This window comes from Rhinolophus ferrumequinum, chromosome 8, assembly GCF_004115265.2.
Source record: "Rhinolophus ferrumequinum isolate MPI-CBG mRhiFer1 chromosome 8, mRhiFer1_v1.p, whole genome shotgun sequence".
NCBI classification, from domain to species: Eukaryota; Metazoa; Chordata; class Mammalia; order Chiroptera; family Rhinolophidae; genus Rhinolophus; species Rhinolophus ferrumequinum.
The window spans coordinates 40,183,025-40,203,993 of NC_046291.1; the positions used below are offsets into that span (position 1 = coordinate 40,183,025).

General features: G+C 33.1%; 1 non-coding gene across 1 annotated transcript; it reads left to right on the top strand.

Annotated features, from left to right (window-relative positions):
• Nucleotides 1–3,492: 3,492 nt before the first annotated feature.
• On the top strand, nt 3,493–3,596 carry LOC117026375 (small nucleolar RNA U13). Its single transcript, XR_004423734.1, has one exon. It is a non-coding gene; the product is annotated as a small nucleolar RNA U13 (small nucleolar RNA).
• The last annotated feature ends 17,373 nt before the right edge of the window (nt 3,597–20,969 follow it).

Below are 20,969 nucleotides of genomic sequence, written 5' to 3' on the forward strand. Positions count from 1 at the left end.
TCTTTAATAATTGAAATTCATATGTCAAACTATTTCTGGAAAGTTTATACAAATGTATACTCCCATGAGCAATATATAGTGTCATTTCTTCAACATGTATTTTATTTATCTATGTAGTCAGTAAGAAAATTCAGGTGCGGATCGTTGATTGTTTAAAGCATGTTTCTCAGTGTTTGGCACACCCTCATCCTGCAAGTTCCCACGTCCCACTCTCAATTTTATTTAATGATTCACTCTTATTCTCATTTCCTCCCATTCACTCACCCAATAGAAGTACTCATTCTAATGTGTTTCATGTGTATCTTTTTTGTTTATATATGTATTCTTGCAAAAATTTATTTTATGTGCATTTTTAACATATGTAAATGTTATTATATAAACAATTCTCTTTATTGTTACCTTTTTCTCCAAACACATTTATGTTTTCATATAATTGAAGTGAAAAATTAGCTCCATTATTATGTTCATTTCTATTACTTTCGCTGTTAATAATGTTGGACATACTTTCATACAGTTAGTAAGCATTTTTATTTTCTTTTAGGAACTGGCTATTTATATATTTTGTTCATTTTTATCTTTTCTCTATGAATTTGTATATTTTCCTTTTTCTGATTGATTTTTTTTCTTCTGCTGTCTTTTTTTTATTTTTTATTTTTTTTATTAGTTTCAGGTGCATGAGACAAAGTAATACTTAGACGTTTATCATTTATATCCCTCACACTGTGTGAACCCCCTTCCCCCCATCCACTATCCCTCTGACATCGCACAGAGCCATTACATTTCCACTGTCTCTATTCCTAATGCTGTGCTCCACTCCTTGTAAGTATATACATACATATATAAACATATATATATATATATATATATATAAACATATATATATAAAATTATAGTTGGCATTCATTATTGTTCAATTTCAGGTGTACAGTGCAGTGATCAGGCATCTCCTGATTGATTTTTAAGAGTTCTTTAATACATATATTAATCTCTAGCAAAGATATTTCTTTAAACTTAATTTAAAATAGATTATTTTATTAGTTTTTTTTAACTATATTGAATTTCTTTAAATGTAGTCTTTAATGATTGCTGTGGTGTTTTTTTTTTTTTGTAATGCTTATAAAAACATTCAATCTGAAGTAATCACCTATATTTTCCTCTAGTATTTTGTAGTTTAATTTTTTGCTTTTTTCTTTCCAATTTAGTTTGGTGTGAAATTTAAGATAAGGTATTTGTCCTTTTTTTTCACCCCCAGGATAATTACCTGGCTGTCTAACACCATTTACTAAATGATCCATTCTTTCCCCAGTGATTTCAGAAGTATTCCTTATCATATATTAATTTAGATATGAAATAGGGTTTGTTTATGAGGAACTTCCAGGTATAGTCAAACAGTATATACAATCAAATAAGACTTCCCCAAAAAGGTCCAGTACAGATTGAAATCCAGCCAGGCTCTTCTGCCAGCCAAGCCAGTGGAGCCCATGAGCCTGGTGAAAGGGGCACGTTTTCTAACCCTCAGAAGCATCCTCAGCCAGGAGCCCCTGCAGAGCTTCCTTGGCAGGGGATGGGCGTGAGAGGGCCTCTATGCACAAAGGCACCACATGGGCTAGCAGCAGCCCTTTCCCATTTATCTTTCAGTGTATTCCTGCAATAAAGCTCTATTAATTACCTCAGCCTGTAATTGTTTAAAAATATCTGTTGGACAAGTTCCCCTTATTTCCCCTTCTTATGTCTCCTTCAAAAGTTTCATCACTATTCTCTCAAGTTTATTTTTCCAAATGAACTTTGGAATCATTCTATTAAATTTCCTTATCACATCTTTCTCTCTACCTTTGACCCCAAAACACTTCTGTTAGAACTGTGTTCAACTTATATATCAGTTTACTTGAATCACCTCATTATTCAATTTTTCTTCTGATCCTGAAACAGAAGATGCATTCCCGACTTGAAAAGACTTGACTTCTGAACCCATTCCTACTACATCTTTACCCTCCAACCCATTACATTGTCATTTGTTAGAGGCCCAGTTTACTGGAAAGCGTGAAAGGGCCATTATTCTACAAGAACTACAGAACACAAAATAAACTTGGAATGCAACAGCCCTACTTTACAGTGGAAATGAGGGAAAACACAGATCTTAATCCAGGTCAGGTTTCCACTGCTAGTTCCAGTTCACGTGCTCTCCAGTTGATAGTGAATGTGAAGCCAGTCGTGATCAAAAGAGAATACCTTGGACCTGCTTCACGGAATGGCCTGGCCTAATGACCAAGAGTGTCTCCTGAGATGTGCTCTCCTGCCCCAGCATTTGCAGGCCCGGAAAGTTTGATCAAAGCAGTTTTATTTGCCCAAAAACTTCTGAGTTCAGAAGATATTTTGTCCACTGAAGACTGATATGCTTAAAATACAAAGAAAAAAGAAAGAACAAACAGAATTTTTTTTTTTTGCAAATAGAATTACATTATTTTTTCCTCAATAAGGTAGAAAACAAATAACATATTGTAGATTGTCTAAAAATTATTTTGAGGAAAATAAAACTTTTTATTTCAAAATTATGATTTCTGGTTTTTCACTAGAATGCTAATGTCTTAAATTCCCTTCAAAATTCTATGTCAGAATTTACCCAGACCTGGTGATAGGGCCTGACAGAAAAGCAGAGCAACGCAAGGCACTTACATGCTTGGGCCTGACATAATGTGATTTGGGAAAATGGCATCATGCTTTAAAATGCAAAGGGCACATTGGCTACTACCACAATCTAACAACAAACGACGTTCTCTCACTGAGTTTCTCTTTCATTACAGGGGTGAAATAATTCTAACTATTGCTCTTCTGCAAAAGGCAACCTGTAGCAGGAATCGCTAGAACACAGGCTTCGCGTGTTGGTTCTACGTCAACAGTCACTCCCACCCAGCTACCGGAGAATACACACAGATGAAGTGCTATCAGTTCAATGGAAATTGGCAGGTTTTCAAAAAGTGAGACTGTGCAAGCCCTTTGTCAATTTCAAAAAAAAAATGAAACCCTCCAGAAGCAATTTCAAAATTACACAAGTCGTTCACATACTGGGCTCCTGAGTTCCTGGGAAAGATGCTGCAGAGGTAAAGTGTCCTCATTGTATCATATTGGAGGTGCATGGCATTGACATGAGTGCATATTGGTGATGTTAACTTGGTTAGGATGGTGTCAGCCAGGTTTCTCCACCTGAAAGTTATTCTTTTCTCTTAGTAGCTAATAAATATTTGGGAGGAGATATTTGAGACTATTGCAAATATCCTATTTCCCTTAGAGTTCTGCCCACTAATTTTAACATGCATTGATGGATCTTGCCTGCAGCAGTTACTACTATAGTGTTCTAATGGTGATTTTTCTCTTTACCTCATAATATTTAGAATTATCAATTAGGATTCTTTTTGTAAGAAAGAGTGCTTCTTCCACCTCATCTAACGTCAACATTTAACTGAATTTGGTTGGAATCTTAAAACACTGTTTTTGATCCTTTTGTAGTTCATAAGTGTGATGATTGGGTGTTCATGCTGTTGTGTGAGATGTGCCTCCCATAAACCTTGTTACGACAACAGCACATTACCCGTCTGACGTAAAAAAAAACAAAACAAAACAAAAAAACAAAAAACAACAACAAAAAAAAAACCACTGTTTGCTGGAAGAACTAGGGTAAGTATACTGCTAGGGAGCAGGAATGGTGGACATCATAACTGCTCAGGAGTTCCATCATCATTCATGCACCATTCAGAATTGATAACCTCTAATGCCAGTCACTGAGCTGGTGCAGGAAAAATGGCAATGAATGAGTATAGTCTTTGCCCTTAAAGAACTCATAGTCCAGTAGAGGAAAACTTGTAATAAATACATGCAGGTTAAGCACTAAAATAGACATGCATTCCTTAGTGTTGGGGGCAAGATGTGCTAACAATTTAGAAATCAAGTACATTGTCACAATGCGAGGTGAATTTTGAACGGTTACTGGAGGCACAAAAGAGAGCCAAGATGGAGAAAGGCATTTGTGGCAGAGAGAATGGCATGACCAAAGGCAGAGAAGCTTGAAATAGAAAGATAAATAAAAGGAAGTTCAAATAGCTTAGTGTGTTTGTAGGTATTCGGTGATGGTCGTGAACTTATCTTGTAGATCTTTGTAATGGGAGCTACTCAAAGTCTTATAATAGGATAATTTTATTTCAGAAAATGCATTCTGATAACCATTTAGAGAAGATATTAAAGTTGTGTGAAATTGGAGGTATGGGGGCCAATTAAGAAGGGACTTGGGTTACTTTTTAAATCAAGCTTAATATTATTGGGTATCTGAGCACTAAACACAAAAGGGTATAGAAATCACAAACATTAGAGTGGTGTGATTCTTTATTGTATTGGGAGAAGTTACCTGCCATGGGATCTTACAGTTTTGATTTATCTCAATAAATCTTGGGCTTCCCTCATGACACTTTAGCATTTTTGAGTATCTTGAATTCTGCATTATGGGGGTTTCAAATTCTCCTGACTTCTGAGAATAGTCAATGGCATAATATGATGATGGAAAAGCTAGATTTTGCAGCCACTGCTTTTGTCTAGTTACCTTCACAACTCTATAATGTATATTTTCATAATCTTTAATAGTATTCAGGAAACAAAAGTGGTGTAGGTACTTCTAGGGACCTATTTAATCTGCATTCCTAAAGTTACATTTATACAGGGATCACCACCCTTTTAATTATTTTAAGTTAATATTTAATCTCAGTTGTTGAGAAAATTTAAAGTCATGGGCGTAAAGCCAATCGTTGAAGGAATTTCAGGAAAGATAAGATTAAGAAGCTAACGAGGAAAGATAAACAGTGAAGAAACATTCTAGTTATTACTGAACAACATAGACTCTAGATATAGGATGAGGAGCTGATAAGACATAATGAGAAATGCATAGTTCGACAATTGAGAATATATACTACTATGACAAACTAGCAGTGGGTTTACATTTACGTTTATGTATAAAATATAAAGATTTCATAAGTACCAAAAATATTAATCTATATAAAATATACTATTTTAGAAAGTTCTTTCAGAAACTGTATTAGTCAGAGTCCTGGAAGGAAACTAATCTCTTATTGAATCCAGATCATTTAAGAAAAGTTTATTAAAGAGACTAGTTATAAAGGTGCAGGCAGGATTTAAGAAACACAATTATCATCATAGGGTAATACTTGGAAAGCTATTACCACTCCTAGACCTAAAGGGGCAAGAGGAGGGAGAGGGAATGGTTACTAGAACCTAGAGAAGATAAGTATATGGAGAAGAAAGCCTAATAGAATTTGTGACCCTCAGTAAAAGGGCACAGCCAAATGGCGACTACACAGGAAAAGAACAGGGAATAAATGTGCTGACCTCACTCTCCGCCCACATCCCCATCTCCTGGTGATGCTCCCCATTGCTCAACCCCAGTAGGAAATCTGAAGGAAATGGAACAGCTGGATGCAGTCCTGATAGGTCAGTCTTCTAGGGAGCAAAGCAGGATAAGGGAGCATGCAGAGTAAATATGGAGGGTTAACCTGAAGGTATTCAACACATTTTAAACAATAATTTGTAAGATACAAAAAAGTTATCTTTACTTAGATTCAACATTATTTTCATGTAATTCTAATGACAGACAGGTTTTAATCGATATGAGTTTTTGGGTTTGGGATTTACTACATTTGGAGAAGCATAGAACATAGTATGTTAAATATTTTTTTATCCTTTTCAAATAAATTTTAGTTATTTGAAACAGAAGGAACATGCAAAAATACAGAAACCACACATATACCTGAAGAAGTATTTGTTGTATATGTCAAATTTATATAATAGAAATAAAATAAAATACAAAATGGGTATAGTTCATAAGCCTAGAAACTTCAGTTGCCTAGTAAGCATCATGAAGTCCCATTCAACTTAAAAATGAATATGAAAATCCACAAAAGATATTTAGAAAAATTATTTACATAATGCTCAAACATCAGAAACCACTCAGATGTCTTTAGGCAAAGCATAATGCATTTTTATGAAACTAATATTTATAATTTCTTCTTCAAGTGAAGTATACTATGTGAGAATCTGTTTTTTTTTTTGTGTGTGTGTGTGTATCTGGTAGTAGAATGCTTGATTTTCACATGTAAAATTGAAACACTATTGTCTCATCATTCACTTCAAATAATGTTTCAAAGTAGGAGTAGATTACAATTTTAGTAAGTCAAAAGTATTACAATTTATTATTTCAACTGGTATGTGAAAGTAATTTTCTTTTTATTGTAAATATTTAAAATAAAAGAATATTTAAATACACACTGAAGAATAAATGTGTAAATGTACCTTAGTTCTAACAAATTTTGTGTTCTTTTTCAGAATATTTTATTGTGTATCAATTAAAAATTAGTTTTTATTAGATAGGTCTGAGTCAAAAGTACTTTATACTATTAATTGTCTCTGGTAAGTATTATTAGTTTCATTTTTAAAGAAAGGAGGTAATTTTCCCAGACCACACCTCTAATAAAAGGGAGAAGGGAATTTTAACCTATTTATTTGTTTACTGAAAGTCTCCAGACTTTTTCAATTGTACTGAGTAGATTATTTCTGTAACTTTCAATGTTAATATTGGTTTTGTCAATATGATAGTATTGATTTTATTTTTTTTTGACAGGAACACTTAAATGTTAAACAGATGTAATAGTTCTTGTCATAATCATGAGTAATAAACCTAATTAGCATATGATTGATCTTGACAAGTCCGAAACAAATAATTTGAGATCATGTGTGAGAGATGTAGTGACATAGAAAGAGGAAAAAAGATGGCTGGGTTGAGTCAGAACAATTGGATTTGGGTCTTGGTTATGCTCGATCAATTGTGCCAGTGCAGGATAACATTTTGTCTTTTAAATAAGATCGTTTTACAGGCTTCTTTGTGTACTCTGGTAGCTATATTCCCTTCTGTTCTCTGCCTGTTTGTAGTTACAAGTGCACACATTCTGGCTTTTGAGCTCCTAATTAGGCTTTTAGAAACTCATCTTTCAAACAACATTCAGAAAGCAAAAGCGCTTTTGATTTCCAAGTGACAGCTTTTGTTGAGAGAGAAAAGGTTTCATTTGGAATTTCTAAAGCTGAGTTTTGCATATTAAAAGCAAGCCTGGTAGAACTGGTAGCAACTCACGGATAAAAGAGTAATTATCTATCAACTTTCCTGCTCACAACAAACAAACACATAAATAAACACCTGATTTGGGGGATTCTGGGAACAACAGAGGTACCTGCTCAGATAGCTGCCACCTTACCAAAAAGCTAATAACAAGTCACAGTCACAGGAGAAAGAGTGCTCCGTCCTCTGAGTGGAACGGAAAGTATATCTCTCCATGAACGTTGCGCTCCTTAGGAGGATGAGGACTATAACTCTGCCTTTCCGCTCCCAATCCTCTCCCAGTCTGAATTAGCAGTAGGGGCTCAGTCTTCTGCTTCAGAGTTAGGAGTGACTGTTGTGGGCTGCTTTCTTTGGAATGTATCAATCAGTACTTCTGCGTAGCTCTTCTTTACCTCTAGGTGTAAGCTTGCAGCACAACAGAACAACAGAAAAATGCCTTTCGTTATTCTGTTATGCAAATTTCTTAAAGAACATGTAGAAATAATTGTAATATATTTATAGGCTAGTCACAAATATTTTTTTAAAGATTGAGATGATGGGTTGAGATGTTAAAACCATTATAATTTTCTTATTGCCATTTCAGCAATGGTAAAATGAGTTTTCAAAGGAGAAAAGAACACATTCAGCAATTTTCTGTCACATGGATTCATATGTGTATTAATTGTATGTAATCACTACATATGTAACCAATACTTGTACCTTACCTTTAATTGATATTTTAAATATTGAATAATGGATGACATGTCATTCAATACTTAATTTAAAGTTGAACAATTTTAGAATTTAAATTTTTGATAAAGAACTAGCTCCCAAATAAAAAAAACAAAAGAAAAGCAAGCATGTATGTACAAATATGTTTCAGTGGAAAAGAAATTAAAGTTATCTAAAATAGATTAAAATGATGCTTATAGAGTAAAACTTTTGATGCTATATTTTTTAGCAATTAAAATATCTAAATGCTTTGTTTGAAATGTCTTAAAATTCTATTCGCTGACTCACTGAACTGAATTTTTTATTATGATCCGAGATGAGGATCTAATTTTATTTTTATTTATGTGAATTGCTAATTGTCCCAGTACCATTAAGTGGAGAGTCATCAACTCTTCATTGCTTTATGAGTCAACATCACTCATATATGATAATGTTATATTTCTAGATCTGCTTCAATGTACTTTATTCTGTTACATTGTTTATCCCTTAATGATGCATTGGCATCACACTGTCTTGATTACTACAGATCTATAGTGAGTCTTTACATCATTAACAAAAACTCCCCTCTCTTGTCTTTTTTTTACTCCTTTTCTTCTCCATTTTTATTCTCTTTTTTCTCCTTCTATATCTCATTTATCTCTTCTTTCCCTTTTATTTATTCTACCTTAAAATATTTTATCTTGTCTAGATTAGCATAAGCTTGTCAATTACATGAAAAACAGTTTTATTTGTCATTTCCTTTATCTCTCTTTTCTCTTTATTTAGAACTCTTTTTTTTTAATTGGTATATTAGACTTCCTGCATTTAAACAGTCTCTTACATATGCAGCATTCTCTATCTTTTAATTAACTAATTATTTCTTGTCTCTCTGTATCTAAGCTTACTGTTTACCAATACACCTAGTTATAATTGCAATTTGTATAATTTTCACTTTCAGGAATTTTTTTTTTCCCCCCAAATCTGCTCTTTTTTGTTCATGGTACTTATTTTCTCATTATGTGTTTTTGTTTGTTTGTTTGTTTTTTAATTTCCTCTTGTTGTTTTGCATTTTTACTTAATGGAATTAAATGTTCCTTTCATAGAGATCTCAATTCTATTTTGCCCGCTTGCAACAAACTAAGACACTTCTTGGTAATAAAACCAAAGCTCAATGTGGTTGGGTCTATATCCAGATCCCATATCTACCTGATCTTTCTGGGCAACAGCTCACACTTTCTATATTGTACTTGGCTTCTCTATTTTCAGCATATGTATTAATAGATTAACACGTAAAAGTATATATATATATATATATATATATATATATATATACTTTTTTTGTTAATTCTCTAGTGATCCTTTGAAAATAATCATTTGGATTTCTGACTATACCCACTGTGGCCAGCAAAATATCCCACTTAGCCCCTCCAATGGCAGCCTTGGTTAAACCCTTCTTATGGAGTCACTGAGGAGATTACAGGATGCTTGGAACCAAGATCTCTAGTGTTATGATATACTTCAATTTCTTCAATATAAAGAATCACATAAATTTGATTTGTTACATTCTCAACTGAAGAAAATAATTTATTCCAATTATACAACATCATGTTTAGAATTAATACAAAATATGTGAACTTTAGAAAAATATCACTTAAGGCATAATTGTAATTGACAAAATCTACCAACTGTTTTTATAAATAATTTGCCTACGATTCCACTACTTCAATTGCCCTCTATACTTTAAATACTAATCACCTTGGTATAGACACTAATTATGTATGTGTGATAATGTAGGTAAGTAAACATCAACATTCGAAACTGCACGTGGGAATTCAAGTAACTACAATAAATCAGATGATTTATTCTTTTCCAAGTGAAAATAAATGTTGAAATTTTGCTAAGAAAACATTCTTCCATATTTGCAATTGTCAAAATATTTGAACTTATGTTTTCATTCCCCCAATGGCATGTCTCCCTGTGGTTTTAATTTAACACAGCTTTTTAAATGAAAACTTGACAATATATGTTCCTGTTTTAATTAATCCCAAATAAAGAAATGTGAGGCTAAATATACAAAAAAGTGTAACAGTCTTGAGAAAAATGGTATTATTACTTAGAGAAAACTTGAAAGTATTTTGGAAATTATTTTAATTTTTGTAGGTATATTAGTGTAAAGTATATAGAATATTAGTATAATTCTATGTTAATAAGTGGTACTCTCACAACATTTTCTCGTTGGTCAGTATTTCATGGGACAAATAACTGCTCTTTATTAATATTATTTTATGATGCTTCCTAAGTTGTGATATAAATAAAATTCTTTCCCCTATGTTTTATATGTAAAGTCATTTTCTTAAATAGTACATAATAGAAACTCTGACCTTACTGTAAGCCTCTGAATCAAACAATGAGAAGATATGTTGTTTAAAATGTCCTTGAAGGAAATAGGAAATTGTTTAAAATAAAAATCATGAGGAATAATGTAAAAACAACTTTCAAAAAAATAGGTAAAATCCCCATGCATGAATGAAAAGATGCTAACATCAATCAAAGTCAGGAAATACTGCTTGAATTGGAAATTCCAGTTCTAAGCGATCTCCAGCAATGGAGAAATTGAAAACAAATACACACACACACACTTAGCAGATGTTTTGTGGTAGATTATAATTTTTCTATTTCTAGAAAAAAATAAGATACCTTAGATATAATGAAATGGCAAGTCAGCAAATTTGATGTGTTTTTGAAGCCTTTGTTTTGTTTAAAGAGACATTAAAATAACTAATTTATAGAATGATATTTGTGAAAATTCTTGCAAAATTGATTCTTTTGAACAAAGGTGGAAATAGAAAAGCCCATCTTGTATTTTTAGCCAAAATACATGCGATAGCATAGAAGTTAAAAACATAGCTAGCAAAGTCATCTTTTCTTGGTGGTGATCAAATCCTCTCTCTACTACTTACTAGCACTGTGACTTTAGGAAAAGAGAAAGAATGCAATGTTTGAAGCAGTAATGCCTGACACTTTTCTAAAACTGATTTGAGACACCTGTTCACCTCATTCGGGATAAATTCAAAGAAAATATATCTAGATAATTATAGCAACACAGATGAAATCAAATACAAAGACTAATCTTAAAAGTAGTTGAAGAGAAAAAAAAGACACATTACCCTTAGAAAAGTAACAAAGACTTAAAGATGACTTCTTAACAAAAATTATGGAAAGTGGTATATAATGGAATGACATTGTAACAGTGCTGAAAAAAATAATCCTAAGCTAGAATCCTATACCAGTAAAAACATCTTCTGAAATTTAAGAAAAATAGTTTTTTTCTAGATAAAGAGAATCTGAAAGAAATTTTCAGCAGCAGGCTCATACTAAATATTAACATATACATGTATACATACACACATACATATTGAAGTGAGTTGTTTTTCCTCCTCTCTTAAGTAAACCCCAGTTTATATTATATGATTTAATCCAAGCAATCATCTCAACTATGAGGTTGCCCTGAGAATTTCCTCACCTGCCATAGAATAACATTTATTTCATTCTTTGTCGTCTACTTTTTCATACACTAATTGTAGTATTTCTTTACTTGCAGTATAGTAATTTATTGTAATCTGACTCTTCCTTTAGGATGAACTTGTGGTAAGCAATAGTGTAAAACAGTTAGTTTGAAATCTGTTGTAAGGGTTAGTGTCATGTTCATCTTTGTACCTCTTGCAGTTAGCACATTGGCTAATGTATAGTATGTATTCTCTATGTATTTGATAAATAAATGAATGATTGAATAAATTTATGACTTTGTAGTAGAGGATGGGATGGGAAAGGAAAAGAAAAACATAGCTTATCTTCTAAGTGGTTATATCCTAATTAAGATGACAAGACTTTTACACATTAAATTGTTTAGCAAATTTATAGGCTACAAATGCAGTAATAAAATGGATAAGGTAGACAATAAGTTGTTTGGGATTCTGGAAAAAACACTGTTAAAAAGGAAGAAGCCAGTTAGTTGGTCTTAATAAAATCTTACCAATTTTATGCATCTTAATTCATCTTTTCTTCTGAGGGATATAGAAAGTTAAGATATTTTGGACACTTTCCTTGTCCTAAGGCATTTACAACCCCTACAGACATCAAAGAGTGAGCCTCTGAATGGACTCGTGATTTTTGCCTGCCTAACATACTGTCCAGGTAATGGTATCCCATATTTTCTTGAGAAGTAAATTAATTCCATAGAGCACTGGCTTTGACATGTTGTGAAAATGAGCACTTCAATGAAGACTACAACTCATTCGGAAGTTAGGTTTTATACTTACGGCTCAAAGAATATGAAGACAGCCAAGGATATGGAAGAAATCGGGTTAGTGGAGGTTCAGTGAGCACAGCTTCTCAAGTCTCCCTGGTTTCTACACCAATGACTCTGCTCTTTGCTGAGGCAAGGGTATCCTCACTGTTTCATAGTCCTACTTGCTCACACAAAGACATAGGGGGCAGCTGACCAATTCTCTTAAATCCTTTTGCACATCACCCTGATGCTCTAGCAATTTTATGATTTTAACTACTGCCTTTAATAAATGTCACCTGGCTCTAGTATCCACATTTCCATTACATGAAAAAATAAACTCTCTTTTCATATTAAACTTAAGTGTTTAGAGTTACTGTTGCTTGAAACCAAAAGAATCCTGACTCAAAAAGATAGTACTGATACTATATCTCACAGGAGTCAAGGACCTTCCTCCTTGAACTTCTCCTGCTTTATCATCCTTCCCTCCATTTTGATCTAGCAATAGAAAATCACTTCCATTGCCCACACATATTATGCTGTTCAGATGTTTCACATATTTATACCTTGTGTTGTAAAATTTTATGTCAAAGTCCAGCACAAAGATCATAGTTACGTTTTCTTTGGCGGCTTCAATAATGACATACATCGTCACCTCCTCACCTGCATGCAAACTTCATCCTTCCTTTCTATACCCATACTTTGCCTTTTTCATACCATCTCTGAACGTATAATACCAGAGTATTTATTTATTAATTATTATTTTTTATTATTTATTTATATCTGGTTATCCTCATGATTCTCTGCTTCCTAAAGGTTGTAATTCTGATTCACTTTTGTAGCTACCAGCATCTAATCTGATGAAAATAAAATATATATTGAATGCATAAAAATACCAGAAAGGAAAAGAATAAATAAATTGAACACAGCAATGCATTGGGCATAACTACCCCAAAAATATTTTCTCAACTAGAGAGGCGTGCTTTGAGGAACTTTTTTCTTTTTTATTGCTGTGGGGTTTCCTTATCAGATTGTATGTAATGAAATCTGAAAACTTAGGCGCACTTTAAAGCATTCCCACATCAAAAATTTTATTTATTTCACTAGCGTATTAAAATTGAATGCATGCCTTGTCAAAAATCTTATCTCCTCTGAGCTATTACATTATTTCTCTTTTAAAATTTACACATGGGGACCAAAAACTAAGTGAGCATATAGTGGAAAAAACGTACAATAAAAATGTCATAAACAAATAATCAAATAGACCATATTCAAAGCTGAAAACTGTGACTTTGTTTATAATCCAGCTGAGTGATATAGTTCTCATGACTAGCAGTACTAAAAATATATATATCACATTATAAAACAACAACACGCTAGCAAGCAAACAAATACAATGAATAAATATCAAACTTTTTGATAAATATATGTAATTATCTTCTATTTTCTCTTGCAGCTTTTCATTGATATGAGTATCTGGCTTCAAGGTCTTATGCTACCTACAAAATGAATGGACTAGGGATCATTCTATTAAAGGAGGAAGAATGTTGCCGTACTTTGGATCAAAAGGTTTGTTCCTTTAGAGTAAAGTGGAACTCTCTCCTATACCAACAAGTGCGGAAATTTAACTTTGTACTTTTACTGAAACAATTTTTTTTGTCATCTACTGAAATATATTAAAGGAGAATTTTTAAAGGAAAAATGAAAAATTTTAACTATCTACTCCAAACAGAAAAGGCTAAGCTGAACTTGAAATTCTCATAAAAAATAAATATTTTTTGCTGAAGTTCACTAGTGGGATAGTATATTTATCTCTTCAGGCTGCCATAACAAAATACTATGGGCTGGGTGGTTTAAGTAGTAGAAATTATTTCTCACAGTTCTGGAATGGAGGCTGGGAAGTCCAAGGTCGAGGTGCCATCTCACTGGTTGAAGTGAGTGGGCAAAGGGTTTAGGGAAATATAGATTCCTCTGACATAGAAGAGAAAAAGCTGAAGAGTAAAACTGAGAGCAGACAGGCAATTGGCATGCACTGTGACTTTAAATAGAATGATGTTCATATTTAATTCTTTACATTGACATATTCCATTTTAAGCCAGAATTAGATATAGTTTCTCTGATTTCATTAATAACATTCTCATAAAATATGTAAAAAACAATTCTTTGGAGCATAGATATACTTTTTATTGAAGATGAAATTACAAATCCAGTGTTTGAGAGACAAAAAAAATATTGGTACTACACTTTTTTCAATAATAATTTACGTTTGCTTGCTGCTTAGAATAACTCAAAGCAACATAAGACAGTATTCCACACCAGAAAGTTTAAAAGCCAAATGATTTGATATTTAAACATAGTAAAAATATCTTAATTAACCAGAAATACCTATCTTTTGGATTTGAAAAATGTTCATATTTTGTCACATTTGTTTCAGATTTGTCATTGGAAAAAATACATATAGATTTGACAACTAGAGGCCATTTCCCCATGCAATCCCTGTACCTCCCTTTTTGCATGCATATATTCTATCTACATTATTTATACTATTATTTGTTCTGAGTTTAAATTTACATAAATTATACCAAGTGTGAATAAACCCTTAGAACTTGCTTTTTTCCTCAACTGTTTAGTTATTTGTCTATGTTGATATGTCTTCATGATATTCTTTCATTATGCATAGTATGCTATTATGTTGTATACTATTATTTGTTATCTTTCCTATCGCTTTGTAGAAGTACATATATTCTAGATTCTAATCTTTCTGTGATCATATTGCAAATACCTTCCTCCAGTCTGTGTTGTTTTTGGCTAATTACTGAATAATTAGAGTAACCAAGGACAGAAAAGCTAAGTGACTCCTCCAAATAACACAGTCTGTTAAAGGTGAGGAAAACACCATGACTCTAGTCTAAAACACTCAGGCAACTATTGCTTACTATAATTGAACATGATTTTAATCTAATACCTGTATATGAAAATGGGGCGCTGTAATAAAACTGACAAGCCCAGTGAGTGAAAGTAACCTCACATGGTGATCCAATCATAAATTCCTAACTGGCCAGGTCAGGATGTTTAGTCATGCCCCAGGCGTGTAGCTTTTCTACTAAAGGTTTATCTTTGCCTTAAGCAAGCCCTGTCCATTGTTTTTTTGTATCTAGGTTAACACACCTTTGAAATAACCACCCTCAAGAGAGCACATAATCTTGTTAACTATTCTGTAACCCAATCCCCACCTTGCTTTCTCCCATCTTCCTTACGTTCCCTCCTTAATTTCAAATGTATAAAAGAACCTGTGAAACTGTCAGTCTCCAGAGCATGTAAGATCTTGCTTTCTGGTAATTACCATCAGTTTTGGCTCAAATAAACTTGCATAAAAATTCTCTACAGATTGGGATGTTCTTACATCAACATAAAATTTAATAGCCAAGAGTCGATGCTTTATTACAATAATAAATACACCTTTTAACTTGAATTGATGATAACACAAATAAGAATGTTAATTATCTTTTCGGTTTGGATTGACTCAAATATAAAGCCTATTTTTAGAAAAATAGAGTTGTGCATTTATGATCAAACTTTTGAGTAATTGGCTTTAACAGGAAACAATAAAAATATTCAATAATTAAAATTCTTTTCTTCACAGTTTAACAAAGAAGAAATATTTCTCTTTTTTAATGATAATCTTTATCACTTTAGAGCATCACACTACTAAATCATGACAGATGCCTTCCAGAAACTACTAGATTGTACATATCTGTGAAGTTTAAATAAAGTTAATATATTATACTGCATATGATGTATTATTTACTATATATATCCATTAGGGTCCAACCAGAAAATCAGAATCAGTAGGATATATGTGGATTTACTACAAGAAATTTCATATGTAATTGTGGGGACTGATGAAGCAAGTTCTTAGTCTGTAGGGCAGGTCTCAGGAAGGAAGGGCAGGCTGGAACCCCACAGGCACAGGCTGAAAGCTTTTGTTTATGAGAGGGAATCTCTTCTCTCCTAAAGAAAGCCTCAGCCATGCTTTTAAGACCTTCCAACTGATTAAGTCAACCCACCTAGGATAATTCCCCTTACCTAAAGTCAATTGATTAGAGATTTTAATTGCATCTGACAAATCCCTTCACAGCACATCCGGATTAGAATTTGATTAAATAATGGAAGACTGTTGCCTAACCAAGTTGACACATCATAAAGCTTTTATACTATATGTGTATTATTTATTATATCTTATATATGTTATACATTTTATTTAATATATTAGGATTCTCTATACTGTTACAAAGCATTCCACTTGCTATTTATTTTACTACTATGATTTATACCAATAATTTCGGTGGTTTCTAGGTGAGACATTTAGTTTTCCTAATGTATGTCCCCCTGTGTCTTTTTCGTTTTTCATACGTGTATTTATACACATATTAGAATTTTGTTCTGTTGTTTTATTTTTTAAATTTCATTGCTTTCAATGAAATTTACTATTTATTCCTGCTGCCTCATCATTTTGGATTTCCATTTAGTTAGTTGTTAAAATTTATTAACTGAATCTCATAGGTATATATATCTGTCTACATATGTTTAAAAACACAAAAACAAAAAACCAGATACACATTTATTTCCTCTGTGACAACCTATTTGTGCCCCCGCCCCCATACTCTCCACTCTATAATGTAGTGCTTTGGACTAGCTTCTTCTACCACATCACCCTGTTTTGTTGGGACATATTCTATTGGGACATTCAGAACTACTTTGCCTTTTCCTTCTCTGCTCCTAATTCTACTCGTAGATTTTACTAAGGCAGTTAAATATTTCAGTTCTTTAGAAGTTGTGTAATTTCTTTTGGAGCATATCCCTTTTGTTTTAAGATTTCTAAGTTTAGACACTTGTATTCCTAGATAGTCTATGTCTATCTATCATCTATCTATCGATCATCTACCTATCTGTCTATCTATCTCTCTCTCTATCTATCTCTCTATCATCTATCTCTGTCTGTCTATCTTTCTATCCACTAATATTCTCTCCCCTCAGCCCCCTTCTTTCTCTCTCCAGGATTATTATTAACCTTTGCTTCCTCTTTATTTTCTTATTTTAAATTCTCAGCCTTGGTAAATCTGCCTTAATTATGTTTTTCTTAACTATTATTCTCAGATGATGAACGTACATGATAAATTTCCTGAATCCTTGGCTATCCAAAAATATCTTTCTCTCTGACTAAAGAATTCTCAGGTTATCATCCTTTTTTACTCAGTAGTCTGCGTATTAATTCATTGCTTTGTAGCTGATAAGAAGATGGACACAAGTGATTCTTTTCCTTTGCAAGTGGTTTGTTATTTTTGCCTAAATTTTGTAGAATTTTCTCAAAATTTTTGGAGTTCAAAAATTTTTACCAGAATATGCCCTCGATATAAATCTTTTGTCATCAACACTGCTTGGAATTAGAGGAGGAATTTTAACCAGCGAACTTAAATGTTCATCTAACTTGGAGAAAATTTATTTTACTATTTTGTTAATCATTATCTTTTCTCCATGTAATTTTTTTCCTTCTTCTGTAACTGTTATTCTTCAAATTGTATATAAGTTGCCTCTATCTATCCTTTAAGTCTCTTATCTTCACTCACGTTTTCCATGTGTTAGTGCTTTTGTCTTGTGTTTTCAGCTGTCTCTTCCACTAGATCGTCCATTGGAGGTTTCGACAGTGCCCATGTTCTAATTTATCTGCAGACATTTTTAGTGCAAGTTTATACCTTATTTTTAGAAATTATTTTTTCTATACGTGCCTCCTTCAAGTTTCTTTCTAGGATTTTAATAAAGAGCTATACCAAATGTTTTGCTGCTCTTCTTTGTACAGACAGCTGGACCCCTCATATGAGTTGTTGTCTTTGGTCTTTTCACTGTATCTCAGCTACAGTTGCCACAGTGCTGTCACAAGTTAGGCTCTCTAGGAAACAAGAACTGGAATGGAGATTTGTGTGCAGGACATTTACAAGGGAGTGATCTTTGGGAAGTGGAAAAATTTGAGCTACGATTACAGTCCCAACAAAGGATTCTGCTTCAGCCAACCCCATGGTGAGTTCTGGAGTTGGGATGGCCCATTCTGAGTGGGAATGAGGGAGCTGGACATTTGTTCTCTTGCTTTGATGACTAATTGGATGGGAGCTGCACCCAAGCAAAGGCATGACTTTGTGTTTGGCAAATGTCTCCAACTGAGATAATGCCTAAAGAGGACTAATAGCTGAAAGCTGATCCCTGACACCACTTCTGGCAAAAATAATTCAGTCATTCTTGAAGGGGCCTGGATAGTGAATCACAGAGTTAACATTATATGTCTAAGACCCGATATAGGAGGTCTGCCAACTACCAAGGATATTCATTCCAGTTATATTTTTAGGGAATGGGGAACTGAAAACTGGGAGGGTCCATGGACCAAATGAATCAGATCTGTGCCCAGGGCCAGCTTCTTGAGTGTGCAACCTGTGTAACTGTACGAGAGCCGCATGCTTAAACATACTCCATACTTTGTTTAATGCTCCACTGTCACCACCTTCAAATTCTTAATGATTTTTTTTGGCTCGGAGCCCTGTATTTTTATCTTGCACTGGGCTTCATAAATTATGTAGCTGGTCCCACTTGGACTTTAGGATCCCATTTATTACCTAACTCATACAGCCCCACTCTAACTCATAGGTCATGATGACATAAGTGTGTCTCTGAGTATCAGTGTCAACTTGGATCCCAAGTTCAGCTGTCCCCTAAATACATTCCCCTTTAAATTTCCGACTTCTAGTAAAGGGTATAAATATATTAATTTACCATGTTTATTTTAATGTGAGCCTCTCATGCTTTAATTTAAGGTTTGGAATACATAGTTATCTTTTTTCACTGATACCTCTCATGCTTGTAGAAGAGTGTCTGACATCTGGTATATACTCTAGGCTAAAATAAATAGTGACCACAGGAATAAATGAATGAATCAATAAATAAATGTAGAGAACTTTAGACAATTTCATGCTGCTGCCTTAGTAGAGACTCTGATCTTTTATACTTTGTACAAATTTTCTCTAATCTTCACAATGATACTGCAATACTGGCATTAATTTATCCATTACACAGATTAAAAAAAAAAAAAAAAGTAAGGTTTAACTAATGAGTGGAACATCCAAGATTCAAATCCAAATCTTTCTGGCTACCCAGCTCACATGTTGTTTGTTTGTTTATTTTTACTTTTCCATGACCCAACATCCTTTCTAAATGGAAATTAATTGCTTAGAAAATATTAAACTTGGGCAAGATGGTTCTAAGAATGACTGCTTCTCCTGTGAGTAGAGATCCTGTCTGACTGAAGGAGATCAATCCCACAATTGGGCTGAGGAAGACAGGGGCTTTCCTTTTATCTATAATATTTTAAGCTTCTTAATTAATGTCCCTCCTCCTCACCTGGGAAACATTCATTATCTTGCCCTTTAAAAATGTGGCCAGAAAAGTTAATGGAGGGAATATTCTGAGTCCTTTGCCCTTTGAAAGTCACTCTCCATCATTCTCTTTACACAGTCACTCGAATCGGTATGGAACAGAATCCTGGTGCTGTTGCAAAATTTATTATTAACAGTACTAATTTCTCTCATGAAAGACCTCACTAGCAGCCTGGAACTACAGCAAAGTTTCCATTTAAAGAATGTGTTAACATTTATTACTTATGAAAATATTGTTCTTAATTAAAAGAAAAAATATTGTCTTTAGTTCTTCCAAAGAAGAACCGTTTCACCATAAATTACATTTTTACATTATTTATTATGGTTAATACAATATATTATAATGTTCTTAATAATATATATTTTCATATTTTAGGGATTGCATGTGATTTTGATTAAGTACTTTACAACAGCTTTATCGAGGCACAATTCACATAAAATAAACTGCGCATATTCAGTTTGTATAAATTGATAATTTTATGACATATATATTCATAAATGTAAAAATATCAATATCATCAAGATAATAAACACATCCATCATCCAGAAAAGTCTGTTTATACCCCTTTTTCATCTTTCCTTTTAGTTTCTGTCTTTCCCATCTTCAAGGAAATACTGAGCTGTTTTCTGTCACTGTACATTAGTTTGCATTTTCTAGTATTTAGTATAGATGAAAACATATGTTACGTTGTGTTGTTTTTTTCTTCTTTTACTCAGTGACTTATTTTGAAATTAATTTGTGTTGCAATGTATGCCAATGGGTCATTCCTTTTACATGTTAACTAGTATCACATTGTTCATATATATCCAAATTTCATCATTCAACTATTGGTCAAATTTTTGTATTTTAGCTGTTGGCTACTAGAAATAAAACTGCTATGAACATCTATGCACTTGTTTTTGTATGGATACATGCTTTCATTTCTCATGGGTAATTACCTAAGAATGGAATGTTGGGTTCATATGGTAGGTGGATATTTAACTTTTTCAAAACTTGCCAAATGTTTTCTAAAGTGGTTGTAGCATTTTACATTCCTGTCAACAGTGTCTGAGGATTTGAGTTGTTCTGCCTTCTTGCTAGCTCTTGGTATGCTCAGTCTTTAAATTTAGCTTCTAGTTGGTTTGTAGTTCTCTAACACTGTAGTTTTAATTTGCTCTTTCTTAACTACCAATGATATTGAGCATCTTTCCATGGACTTAATGTCCATCCATTTATCTTCTTTGACAAAGTGTCTGTTCAAATAGTTTGTTCATTACTTTTATTGAGTGGTTTGTTTTCTCATTATTGGATTTTTATCTTTTTGATAGGTTAGTTCTACTTAACTTATTCACTCTTCTCTTAGTTTCC